Source organism: Dipodomys merriami, unplaced genomic scaffold (assembly GCF_024711535.1).
Source record: "Dipodomys merriami isolate MVZ:Mamm:240054 unplaced genomic scaffold, mDipMer1.0.p SCAF_76, whole genome shotgun sequence".
Classification (NCBI taxonomy): domain Eukaryota; kingdom Metazoa; phylum Chordata; class Mammalia; order Rodentia; family Heteromyidae; genus Dipodomys; species Dipodomys merriami.
In genome coordinates, this window is record NW_027206357.1 from 1,510,255 (window position 1) to 1,522,778 (window position 12,524).

A 12,524-nucleotide genomic window follows, 5' to 3' on the forward strand; every position below is an offset into this window, starting at 1 on the left:
CTATCTAGCAAGCAGGGAACCCCTGAATAGAACCCTTCCACCAAAAAGCCTAAATAATTTTAGCCTATTTGAACATCTAATTTCAAGGAGCCTGACAGATCAGAGATGATGACATTCTCTTTAAAATTAGGTATTCAAAAGAGACAAAATTATTTAGATTTTGAAAAAATTGAAAAGGAAAATACATGTGATTTTTGTTAGCTCTGTAATTCTTGAAAACATGAAATGTACTCAAGTATTTAATATATATCCATATGTGTGCATATGTCCAAGTATGTATGTATATATATGTATATATACATACATATCTGTATATGTATATATATATATATGTATGTATATATACATACATACATACAAGTAGTTCATCTCTATTCTGTGTAGCAAATGGTACAAATGAATCTGTATAATCACTATTCAAATGCATGAATAGACAAAGAGACTGAGCAAAGAACTCATATTCAGGAAATTATGGCTAGCCCATAACCCTGAAAATCTTTTACATCAGTTTGCATGTTTCAGTTACTGCAGTACAGGGACAGTAGGACGACAGTGGGATACAAGGCAGATGAAATGAGAAATGAGAGATACAAATGTTAAAATATTCTTTCTGATGGGTAAGTGGAATTTCCTCTCTCTCTCTCTCTCTCTCTCTGTGTGTGTGTGTGTGTGTGTGTATTACATTTTCTTGATTATTTTTTCTCTTGAAGGTTATCTGGGCAGATTCAATAAGAATGGTCTGGCTGAAACCTTTACTATATCCTGGTTTGTAATCTTTCGGGTAAATGCCTAGAGATGAGTTGCTGGATCATATGGAAGTGGGTAGTCAAATGAGGGGTGAAGGGTTAAAAGGTAGAAGAATGAACAGGAGAAAAGGGGGGAAATGCAGAGAGGAATCCAATAAACATCCTACAATATTAAGAAGAGTGAAGGAAGAAGTGTATAGAGGAGGGATGGATGAGAACATTGAAAGGGTTGGCATTGATCAACGTATATTGTACGCATAAAATGCTTCGTTTAATGATAATTTCTATGCTACTTAAAATAATAATTAAAAAATCATGTCCCTAAACTGCTATGCAATTAGAAGCAAAGAATGAGAATTTGCTCAGATCAACTCCAGGGTCTATAAGTCTTTTTTGTTACGATAAGTTTTAGAACAACACTAATGATACATATCACCTGAAGAAAATTTAATGATTTTCCGTTATTTAAAGTAATCATTTTGGAGATATGGCTCAAGTGGTAAAATGCTACTTAGTGAGCAAAGGTGTCAGATAATGAATTCAAGTCTCAATCTCGAACAAAAGTACAAACAATCAGTAAAATTCAGGCACTTTCCTGGGCACTGGTAGCTCATGCCTTTAATCCTACCTTTAATCAGAAGGCAGAGATCTGGGGATCTCAGTTCAATGTCAGCTTAGATAGGAATGTCTGTGAATTTCATATCTCCAACTCACTGCCAAAGAAAGCTGGAAGTGGACTCATGGTTCAAGTGGTAGAATGCTAGCCTACAGCAAAAAGCTCAGAGGCAGAACCTTTGTATGCATATACATACAAAGGGGAAGTAAGTCACTCAAGTTCTCAATCTTCCTTTTCCCTAATCCTAACTCAAATATTGGACAGAACCCTAAGAGTAACCTTGATGATAATAGTAACCCAATATTAAAATTAATGGAAAATATATCCTAACAGATAATCATTGTCTTTGAAATGATTTGCACTTTGCTCCAAATACTACAGATTTCCTGACTTGGACTCTGAAATCATTCCCTATTGTGAATCATTAATCTAAAATCTTCATATCATGAAAACTTCTGTAGTTTCCACTGATCTTAACTTTTACTGAACTCCTCTATCTCCAAAAAGAAGTTTCAGGTTTACTTAAAATCTACTCTAGTTCTTAACCCTAACTATATATCTAAACCTTACTAGAAACCTAACTCTAAATTTAACCCTATTGAACCCTGAATAAGAAAATTAAGAAAACTCTGTAGTTTTTGTTAAATTTCACACTTATTTTACTTGAAAGTGTTAGCAGAAAACTCAGTTTTACCTGAAAGCTTACCCTTCCCTAAGCCTAAGCCTAACCTGAACTAGAAACGCAACCCTAGCCCTAGAACTAATAGCCTTTGGATTCTAAAGGTCATAAAAATACATTACTTTTTATTCATCCTAACTTTGATTTAACTCATCCTTCTAAAAATACTTTGTAGTTTTACTCATTATCTTGCCATTTTTGTAACCCTAACCCTAACTGGAATATTGAGGCTAACGCTCACACTAACTATACCCTAATATTAATATTATTAGCAGTTTCTTATTTCACATTCATCCTAATTCTAACTAGACTTGTTATTTGAAGATTTACTTTCAGTTGGACCCTAAACTTTCCATTTCCCCAGTGCTAACACTAAGCCCAGCTGGAACTGAAACCTAACTTTCATACTAATGATAGTCCAATTCAAATATTTAAGAAAAATACTCTAGTTTTTATTCATTCTAATGAATACTCCAGTTTGCACTCTGGAAATGAGTTTGTTTGCCCTAATTCCCACAAATTTTCTGACTCTTCCTCTGAAGTTATCTTGTTCCCTAACATGAACCATTATATTATTTGTCCTCACATTCTCTTATCAGGAAAAATACTGTAGTTTCCAATGATCCTACCTTTTCCTGAACCCCTGTGCCCTAAAACAATATCAGATTTACTTACCATCTAGTCCATTAATTAACTCTAACTCTCAACCTAAACTTGGCTGGAAAACTCTCATTAATCATTACAAGAATGATCACTGAGAAATAAATATAATGATAATGGTCGAGTTACTGTTCAATCTCATATTTTTGCTTCCACTTGTTAGTGAAAACTGAATATTACACTAAAAACTTTCCTATTCATAACACTATACATACTCAGAACAAAATACTGACCCTAAAAGTTAATCCAAATTATATGTCAATACTAACACTAACACAAGTACACTAGCTCCATCCATTTCCCTGCAAATGCCATTATTTTGACATTTCTAATGGCTGCATAATATTCCATTGTTTGTAGATACCACAATTTTTGGATACATTCATCTGTGGTGGGGCATCTGGGTTGTTTCCATATCCTAGCTACTGTGAACAGTGCTGCAATAAACATTAAGGTGCACGTGTCATTGTATATTGGTTCCTGTTGTTCAGTTAGATGCCTGAAAGTGGTATGACTGGGTTATAAGGGAGATCAATCTTTATCTTTCTAAGGACCTTCCAGAGTTCTTTCCAAAGTGGTTGTATAAGTGTACATTCCCACCAGCAGTGTAATGGGGTTCCTCTTTCTCCATATCCCCTCCAGCAATTGTTGTTGGCTGATTTGTGGATGTGTGACATTCTGACTGGGGTAAGGTGGTATCTCATGGTTGTCTTTATTTGCATTTCCTTCACCACCAGGGATGATGAACATTTCCTCATGTGTTTCTTTACCATTTTTATTTCTTCCTCTGAGAAGTCCCTCTTTACCTCCCTTGCCCATTTAGTAATTGATTTGTTAGGTTTAGGAGGGATTGGTTTCTTGAGTTCCCTGTATATACTGGATGTTAACTCTTTGTCTGATATATTGCTGGTAAATATTTTTCCCAATTAGTTATTTGTCTTTCTAGCTTGGTTGCAATAGATTTAGCTGTGTAGGAGCTTTTTATTTTAAAGTAGTCCCATTTGTTGAGTCTCTCTCCAATTTGTTGTGATCCTGGGACTCTGTGCCTATTAGTTCAAGTGTCTCTCCTACTCCGTCCAGCAGTAGTTTCAGAGATTCAGTTTTAATGTTAATATATTTAATCTATTTTGAGTTGATATTGGTGCATGGGGTCCATTTTTAGTTTTCTGCATGTGGCAGCGCAATTTTCCCAGCACTAGTGGTTGAAGAGGCTGTGTTTCTTCCATTGTATGTCTTGGGCTCCTTTGTCTAATATCAGCTGGCTGTAGGCCTGTGATTTATTTCTGGATCTTCTATTCTGTTCCATTGGTCTTCTGATCTGTTTTTGTGCTAGTACCATGCTGTCTTTATTATTATAGCTCTGTAGTATAGTTTGAAGTGCAGCATGGATATCCCTCCCATTTTGTCTTTGTTCCCTAGAATTGGTTTGGCTATTCTAGGTCTTTTTTTGATCCATATGAATTTTTGGACTGTTTTCTGTATTTTAGTGATGTAAGTCATTAGGATTTTAATAGGAATTGCATTGAATTTGTATATTAAGTTTGGCAATATTGCCATCTTCACTATATTAAGTTGGCCTATCCAAGAGCATGGGAGGTCTTTCCATTTCCTAGTGTCTTCTGAAATTCTTTCTTTATCTTTTTATAGTCTTCATTAAATAGTTCTTTTACATCTTTGGTTAGGTTAATTCCAAAATATTGTATTTTTGGGGAGGTTATTGTGAATAGGGTTACTCCCTTTATTTCCCTCTGTTCTTGTACATTGTCAGTATACAGGAAGGCAGCTGATTTTTGTGGATTTATTTTGTATCCTGCTACTTTGCCTAAGTGATTTATGATTTCTAAGAGTTTGGGGATGGAATTTTTGGGATCATGAAAGTATAGTATCATGTTGTCTGAAAAAAGGAATAGTTTAACCTCTTCTTTCCCTATGCGGATCCCTTTCATGTATTTTTCTTGCCTTACTGACCTGGCTAAGGGTTCCAGGACTATATTGAAGAGCAGTGGAGACAGTTGGCATCCTTGCCTTCTTCCTGATTTTAGGAGAATTGGTTGTAGCTTTTCCCCATTAAGTATAATATTGTCTATTGGTCTGTCATAAATGGTTTTATTGTTTTAAGAAATGTTCCTGCTATTTCTGTTTTCTCCAGAGCCTTTAGCATGAATGAATGTTGAATTTTATTAAAGGCCTTTTCTGCATCTGTGGTGAAAATCATGTGATTCTTGACTTTGGCTCTATTGATGGGTTGGATTATATTTATTGACTTACAGAATAAAATAGATCCCAATACGATAATACTAGGAGACTTCAACACACCGCTCTCACCAAAGGACAGGCCTACCAACCAGAGGATCGGCAAAGAAGCTACCAAATTAAGTGAGGCCATACTTCAAGAGGAATTAACTGACATCTACCGAGTATTTCACTGTAAAACAACACAGTACACATTCTTTTCAGCAGCTCATGGAACTTTCTCCAAAATAGACCATATCATAGTTCATGCAAGGAACTTAAGCAAATACAAAGGGAAGACATAATCCCCTGTATCCTATCTCACCATAGTGGAATCAAGCCAGTTCTCAATAACAAAGCATACCGCAGAAATTTCTCTAATACATGCAAATTGAACAGCACACTCCATAGCAAATGCCTGGGTAATGGAAGAGATCAGCGAAGAAATAAAACTTTTCCTACAACTCAATGAAAATGAAAAAAAATCTCACAAAGAAACTTGTAGGACACAGCAAAAGCAGTTCTGAGGGGCAAATTTATTGCCCTCATTGCCCACATCAAGAAAATGGAGACAGACCAAGTAAATAATCTCATGTTGCAATTAAAACAGCTAGAAAAACAAGAAAAAATGGAACCTAAAGTTACTAGACGGAGCCAGATAACCAAATTAAGAGCAGAGATTAACCAATTAGAAAATTAAAAAATTACAGCCAAAATTAACCAAACAAAAAGCTGGTTCTTTGAAAAAATAAACAAAATTGATGGCCCATTTGCAAGATTAATTAAAAAAGGAAGAGAGGAAAGCCATTGTAACAGGATTAGGGATGCCACGGGAAAAATCATAACACATACCCAAGATATACAAACAATCCTAATGGACTATTTTCAAAAGTTATAATCTCTAAAGGAAGAAAACCTGGCAGATATTGATGCATTTTTAGAGAAATCCAAGTAGCCCAAACTGAGCAAAGAAGAAACCACTTAAATAAGCCAATATCCTACCATGAGATACAGGAAGCTATCAAAAGTCTTCCAACCAAAAAAGCCCAGGACCAGATAGATTCATAGCAAAATTCTATAAGACCTTTAAAGAAGAACTAATACCCACACTCCTCAAGCTCTTCAGAGAAACAGAGAAGGAGGGAGCTATCCCAAACTCATTCTATGAAGCCAATATCACACTCATCCCCAAACCAGGCAAAGACCCAACCAAAAAGGAGAATTACAGGCCAATTTCCTTGATGAACACAGGTGCAAAGATCCTTAAGATTCTAGCTAAAAGAATCCAGAAACACATTAAAAAAATCATACACTATGACCAGGTAGGCTTCATCCCAGAGATGCAGGGATGATTTGACATTGTAATGATTTTAATGACAAGTTTATTTTGTCAGATATAAGGATTGCTACGACTGCTTTCTTACTAGGGGCATTTGATTGGTAGATCCTTTTCTAACCCTTCACTCTGAGTTTGTTTGCATGTTTGGCTTAGAGGTGGGTCTCCTGAAGGCAACAGATGGATGGGTCATGTTTTAGGATCCAAACTGCAGTTCTTTTTCTTTTGATTGGTGAAGTAAGCCCGTTAATCTTAAGAGATAGTATAGAGAGATGCATTATGGTCACTGTTTTTCTTCTTTCCTTTCCTCTGTCCTTGCTCAGATAGACTTCTATTAATGCCTGTCTGGGTGCAGGTCTCTGTTTCTGGTTGCTTTTCTCAGGTTGTGTTCCACTTCTTAGTAGTCTTTGTAACGCTGGCTTAATGTTTATGTATTAATTTAGTTTTTCTTTGCTATTGAAAATTTTCAGTTCTCCATCGCATGTGAATGCTAGCTTTTCTGAGTATATCAGTCTGGATTGGCAGTTATTGGCTCTCAGGGCTCATGTGGTACTTTCCCAGGCCTTTCTTGCATTCAGTGTTTGTGTGGAGAGATCTGTAGTGATTCTAATATTTTTCCTATAGTAGTATAGCTCCTTCTTCATTTTTGCTGCATGCAAGATTGTTTCCTTATCATTCAGATCTATCATTTATTCTATAATGTGTCTAGAAGTGTTTCTCCTGGGATCCTGCTTGTTAGGTGTTCTATATGCTTCTGTTATGTGGGTAAGATGTTCTTTTTTGAGATGGGGAAAATTTTCACCGATTATCTTGTGGAATAGGTGTTGCATTCCCTTGCTTTGATATTCCTCACCTTCGTATATGAAGGTTAATTTTCTTGGCACTATCTGCTTGCCCTTGAATTTCCCTTTGGTATAATTTAAGTGAATTTTCCATATCTGTCATTTTTTGTTCCAGTTGATGTATTCTGTCTTCTGAATTCCATTTTGTTCACTCTGTTAACTGTGGCTTCCATTGTGTTTTGCATGGAGGAAATGGACTCATTGTTGATTTCAATGGATTCAATGTTGGTTTTCAAAATACTAATCTCACCTCTTAATGAGGTGTGTACTGCCTCTATTTTGTCACTTATCTCATTGCTTAGTGAGGTGTGTGCTACCTCTATTTTTGCATGCATCTCCTGTTCGATGTCCTGCACCTCTTTTGGTATTTTGACCTGGTGTTCTTTCAAATTCTGGTCTATTTCTCACTTTATTTCTTGAGTCATTGCCTCCAGCATGTCTTGGATGTAGTGTTTGTCTTCCATTCCTGCTTTGCTCCCAGTGGGGCTCTCCCCTGGGTTGCTGCTGGCTTTTAGAGATAGCTTGCTATCCTAGCTGTTGATAAACCTTATAATATTTCTCTGTGATTTTCTCATGGTTATTCAGGGATTATTGCAGACTAATCTGAAATTTTGTTTTGGTCAATAGGTGTCTGTCTTTGCTTGGTTACTGTTTCTGTGCTGGTAGAGGGAGTCTGTACCTGATCTCGGTTCTGTTGGGGGCCGACCTCCAGCTGCTGGTCTGACCCACACAGGATTCTCAGCTCTCTGCTGTAGATCACTGGCAGTTCCCGCCGTTAGAGGGGTTGAGCAACCTAGACTGCTCCTGTTTGTTCCTACAGGTGCTCTTGGCTAGTTTGGATGTGCTGGATGTATTCTCCCAGATGCTGGAGTCTGCTATGGTCTCCTGATGTTTTGTTTTGTTTTACTTTTTTGGCTATTTGTGGGCTTGAACTCTGGTCTTGGGTGCTGTCCCTCAGCTCTTCAACTCAAGGCTGGCACCCTACCATTTGACCCATAGCACCACATCTTGCCCTTTCAGCTTATGTTTTGCTGAAGAATCAGATCCAGGGCCTCTTGCACCTAAGACAAGCACTGTACTGTTGAGGACCTTACCAGTCTGAGCTCCTGACTATTATCGGGTGCTGGAGGCCTGTGTTGTTCAATTCTTAGCCTAGAATATATGGGTCAGGTTCTTGTGGAGTTTGGGCTTCTCTTGTCCTGTACCCCCCGCATCTTTTGCTGTCACAGGCATGATTACCAGGAGTGTAGTTCCCTGTTTTTCTCCCCTCTACTGAGGCGTATGCACAGCTTCTGATTTCAGTTGGGAGGATTTGGTTATGTTGCTCAGGCACCAGATCCCCAGGCCTGGTCCCAGACCCCAGCCTGGGCACACCTGTTGGACCTGTGCTGCTGTGTATCCCACCTATATTTCTTCCACCGTTGGTTTCTTGACCCAGTGGCGCTGTACCAGGCTTGGGCTTTTAAGCTTCCTTCCAGGGTCTCTCTTATTCTAGCCTGGCCAGCTGAGTCTGATTCATGGGCTGGTGGAGCTCTTGAACAGTTTCTAGTTTTAGTGGGTCCTGTGGTGCAGGTTTTGGGGTAGGGGGTCTGGGGATTCGCACCAGCTCTGGTCTCCCTTGAGGAATACACTGTCCCCTGTGGGGTACTCACCCTGGAGCTATTTGTTTCCGTGTGATGTAGGTTGTTGTTGGTTGCCATTGCAGTCAGAGTTCAATTGAGGTGGTTGTGGGCTAGGCTGAGAGGTGGTGGCTCTGTGTGTTTCTTTTCTGTCACTGCCTCCATTGACACTGTTTGGGTCCGCTCCACGGGATTGGCCTCTGACCTTCACCCGAGGGGTGGGGAGGGGACTCTGTTCAGGTTCTGATTGCTGGGGTTTGTCTTTGTTTGTGCTCTCTGGATCAGCACCACTTCCTTTCAGTTCTTCTGCTCTGGTGTTCTGTGGGCATCTCATGTATCTCTGAGGTTCCTGCCATGGGGCTGAGTGGCTTTGGTGGGATGGAGCCTCTCTGCTCCAATGGAGAGTGAGGGGAAGGGGTGGGATCTTTGTGTAAGTTCCCTGCTCGGAGGTTTCTTCATTCGTCAGGATCAGCGGGTCTGACACTGATACCTCAGGGGTCTTTGGTGCTGGTGATCTGCAGACAACTCCCTGTGTATCTGGGCCACCGGTAGCTCCCACCAGGCCAGGCTGGCCATGGCTTGGCACGCTGCTTTGTGGCCAATAGACGTTGGGGGAGGCGTCTTCAAGCTCCTCTGTTGTGAAATTCTTCTTTTCAACTCCTGTTTTTCTCTGGATGTTGATTTTTTTGTTGTTGTCGGTCTCTTGGGGAGATTAAACGTTGGAACTCAAACTCTCTTTTTGGTTGGGGAGAGCTGTGGCGTTCTCCTAGTTCCCCGTCACCATCTTGGACCCCCTCGAGTTTTTGCTTTTTTTTATTCAGAAATAATTTTAATTTATCTGTTGAAATGAGTACTAAAGAAACTAAAGATATTTCTGGTGCTTATGTGAAAAATTATACCTTAAAATATTCTGTATTCTGTTTGTATAATGCCCATAATCTATTTTATTCTTTCCTAGATATAAGACTTTGAATTCTACATTGTTTTGTAATATATAGGTTCATTAATAAATGTGTCCTTTCAGATTGCATTCCATACCAAAACAGTTTAAGATTCCTTTTTTACTAAGTCCTTATAGTATATTTCTTTGGAATAAAATAACAATGTTGCCTAATTTTAAAAGTTTTATAACGATTATGCTATGTAAAGGCCTTTCTAAGGTTAAGATTTAATACACTGATGTCAAACTAACTTTTATTTATATGGATTACATGTATTGTTACACTAGTAATTTTGTAATCAACTTTTTAATAATTGTTTTTCATTTCTTGCATCTGAAGAATGAAAAATCTGGAATAATTCACAGATTTTCATATCATCCTTTGTAATTGCCATGTTAATCTCTGTATTGGTGTAATTTGGGTTCATGTGCTGCTGAAGCATGTAATGTCCTCTAAATTTAGGTAGTTAATGATGGAATATTTATACAGGATTATATCCTTGGGTGCCTGTTTGTAACAAGGAAACCTTATTGTTTCTAACAATGCTACTGATCTTATTTCCCTAAAATTCTGTGTATAATGAAAAATAATTATATTGTTCAGTTGATTGCTCACGTTTGTAATTTTTTTTGTCAATGACTATTTTAAATCTTTTTCATTTTAGTTTAATCATACTTTGAAGCATTTTTAACTAGGTCCAAAGGGGATGGCTTTTTCAAATACTTATTTATTCAACTGAGTTTGCTCTGTGTAGCTAACGGATTCAAAGTAAGCCTTGCTTAAGAGCTACTTCTAAACTTCTGCAGCTGAAATTTTCCCAAATGCGGTCTCATTGGCACAAATGTCTACCTGATTCTTTACCCTTCTTCCATGTAGGATCAGACCAAACAGAATATCTTACCCTGATGGCGTAAATTGTCTTCCTTGAACAAAATAAATCTTAGTTCCAAGGGATCGTAGAAAAATGAATATTTCAGACAGAACTTTTCAGACTAGAAGGTTTTTTTTTTATCAAAATATAATGGTTTATTATACCTACCATTTCAAAAGTAGCTAAAGCCAAGAAGGTGAAAAAATTGTTCATATGCATGATTACCTAATGTCCTGGCCTGTCTACCTTCCAACCAGGCAGGAACTTAGACTACTGCCTTTCTATCACCAAATATTTTCATAGCTCTAGGAGAAGTCCATTTGTTTCTCCTTGTTATTAGGCCTTAAATTGGTAATGTTTCCTCTTGCCTCCAATCTGTAAATCTACAAAAGGTAAAGGTTTAAATCTAACTCTATCAAACACTGAGGTAGAGATAATGGAAAAATACTTTAAAGCAGAGTTGCTTTGGATACCCTAACCAAAACAGAACAATACAAAACATGTGCCATTTTATTATATTATATATAGTTATATATTTTATATTTTTATGTGCTGATTTTATATTTCACACAGTGAAACTTACTAGAATCAATTGATAATTTGACAAATAAATTGATATTTATTTATTCCAATAAATAGAATTGGAATGTAAATAATTAGGTTTAGAATATATATTAGAATATAAAAAGTATCAATGCAATGTCTTCGGTATAAACTTGTGATACCTTCTAAGTGTTCATGGTCTTCTGAATTCACATTGTTAAAAATCAATGTTGTTTTCCTCTAATCTATAAGAGATTTTACTCTGATGCTCTGTTTATTGTTTTAACTCACTGGTCCCAAACTGTTTTTCTCCATATTTCTGATGCATTCCTCCTACATATTATACTCCAATTTTGCTAATATGATATCTAAAAGACATTATTCTTCTATAGACCCATGGGTCCTAATATCTTATGGCTGAGTTACCTGCATCATCAGATAACAGGGGCAATACTTCTCACCTAGGCCTACGCAACATGCCAGCAGACAGTAACTGAAAATCCATCTCAATTTCTCATTTCTTATATTTCAGGGCTCCAATTCCTTGAGAAACAAGAATTAGCAGCAAGCAATTGTGTAATGTAAGGCAACTTAAAATGAAAGATGAAGTCACAAAATCGAGAGAAATTACTCTATTTCAACCTGAATTGACAGATGACCAGCCCATATAAGTGAACAAATCAGAAAGTGTCACAAGATTATTTTTAATACCCCTCCCCTAATGACTAATGTAATATTTCAGTCCAGCATAAGTGGGCCCAAAAATAGTTCCTGGAAGGACAGATCCGTGATTGATATACCATGGTCAGGAAAATGACTTAGAGGTTAAAGTTAATTCAGCAAAACATTAATTGAGAAGATCGTTTGTGCTTCAAAACACTGGTACTTTAGTACAACTTGGTTCTGTGGTATAAAAATGTTGTCATTCTCAAACCAACCTACATTTAATCTCCTGAAAGTGTATTCCTTTTCAAATAAACTTTTTGAAATCACACTTACCAAAATAACATTTGATAAGTAGATGACACTTAGTGACACTACAAGTTTTTCAAGTGTAGGGAGCAAGTTACAATAGAGTTGATTCATTTACCCAGCACTAATGTCAGACAGGTTCAACCATTCATTAAAGTCTAAAAGTAATACCACGCACCATTTGTGTTGCTCAGTAGGTGCCTTCCAGAAATTTGTTTAATAGATCAGCCTCCCATATTTCAACCTTAAACATTAGCTAATAAAGTAAATTTCATCACTTAATAACGGGCATTTTAAAAAGTCACAAATACTTGCCTTATCATATGCTGTTTTGTTTTCCCTCTAACACAGTAAGAAATATGTCTTTAAGTCTTGAATATGGGTACTCATCTGAGATGTGACAAAATCTATCTTCTATTTCTATCATATTCTTCTATAGTAGTATATGTTACTTTTCTTCTTTTTCC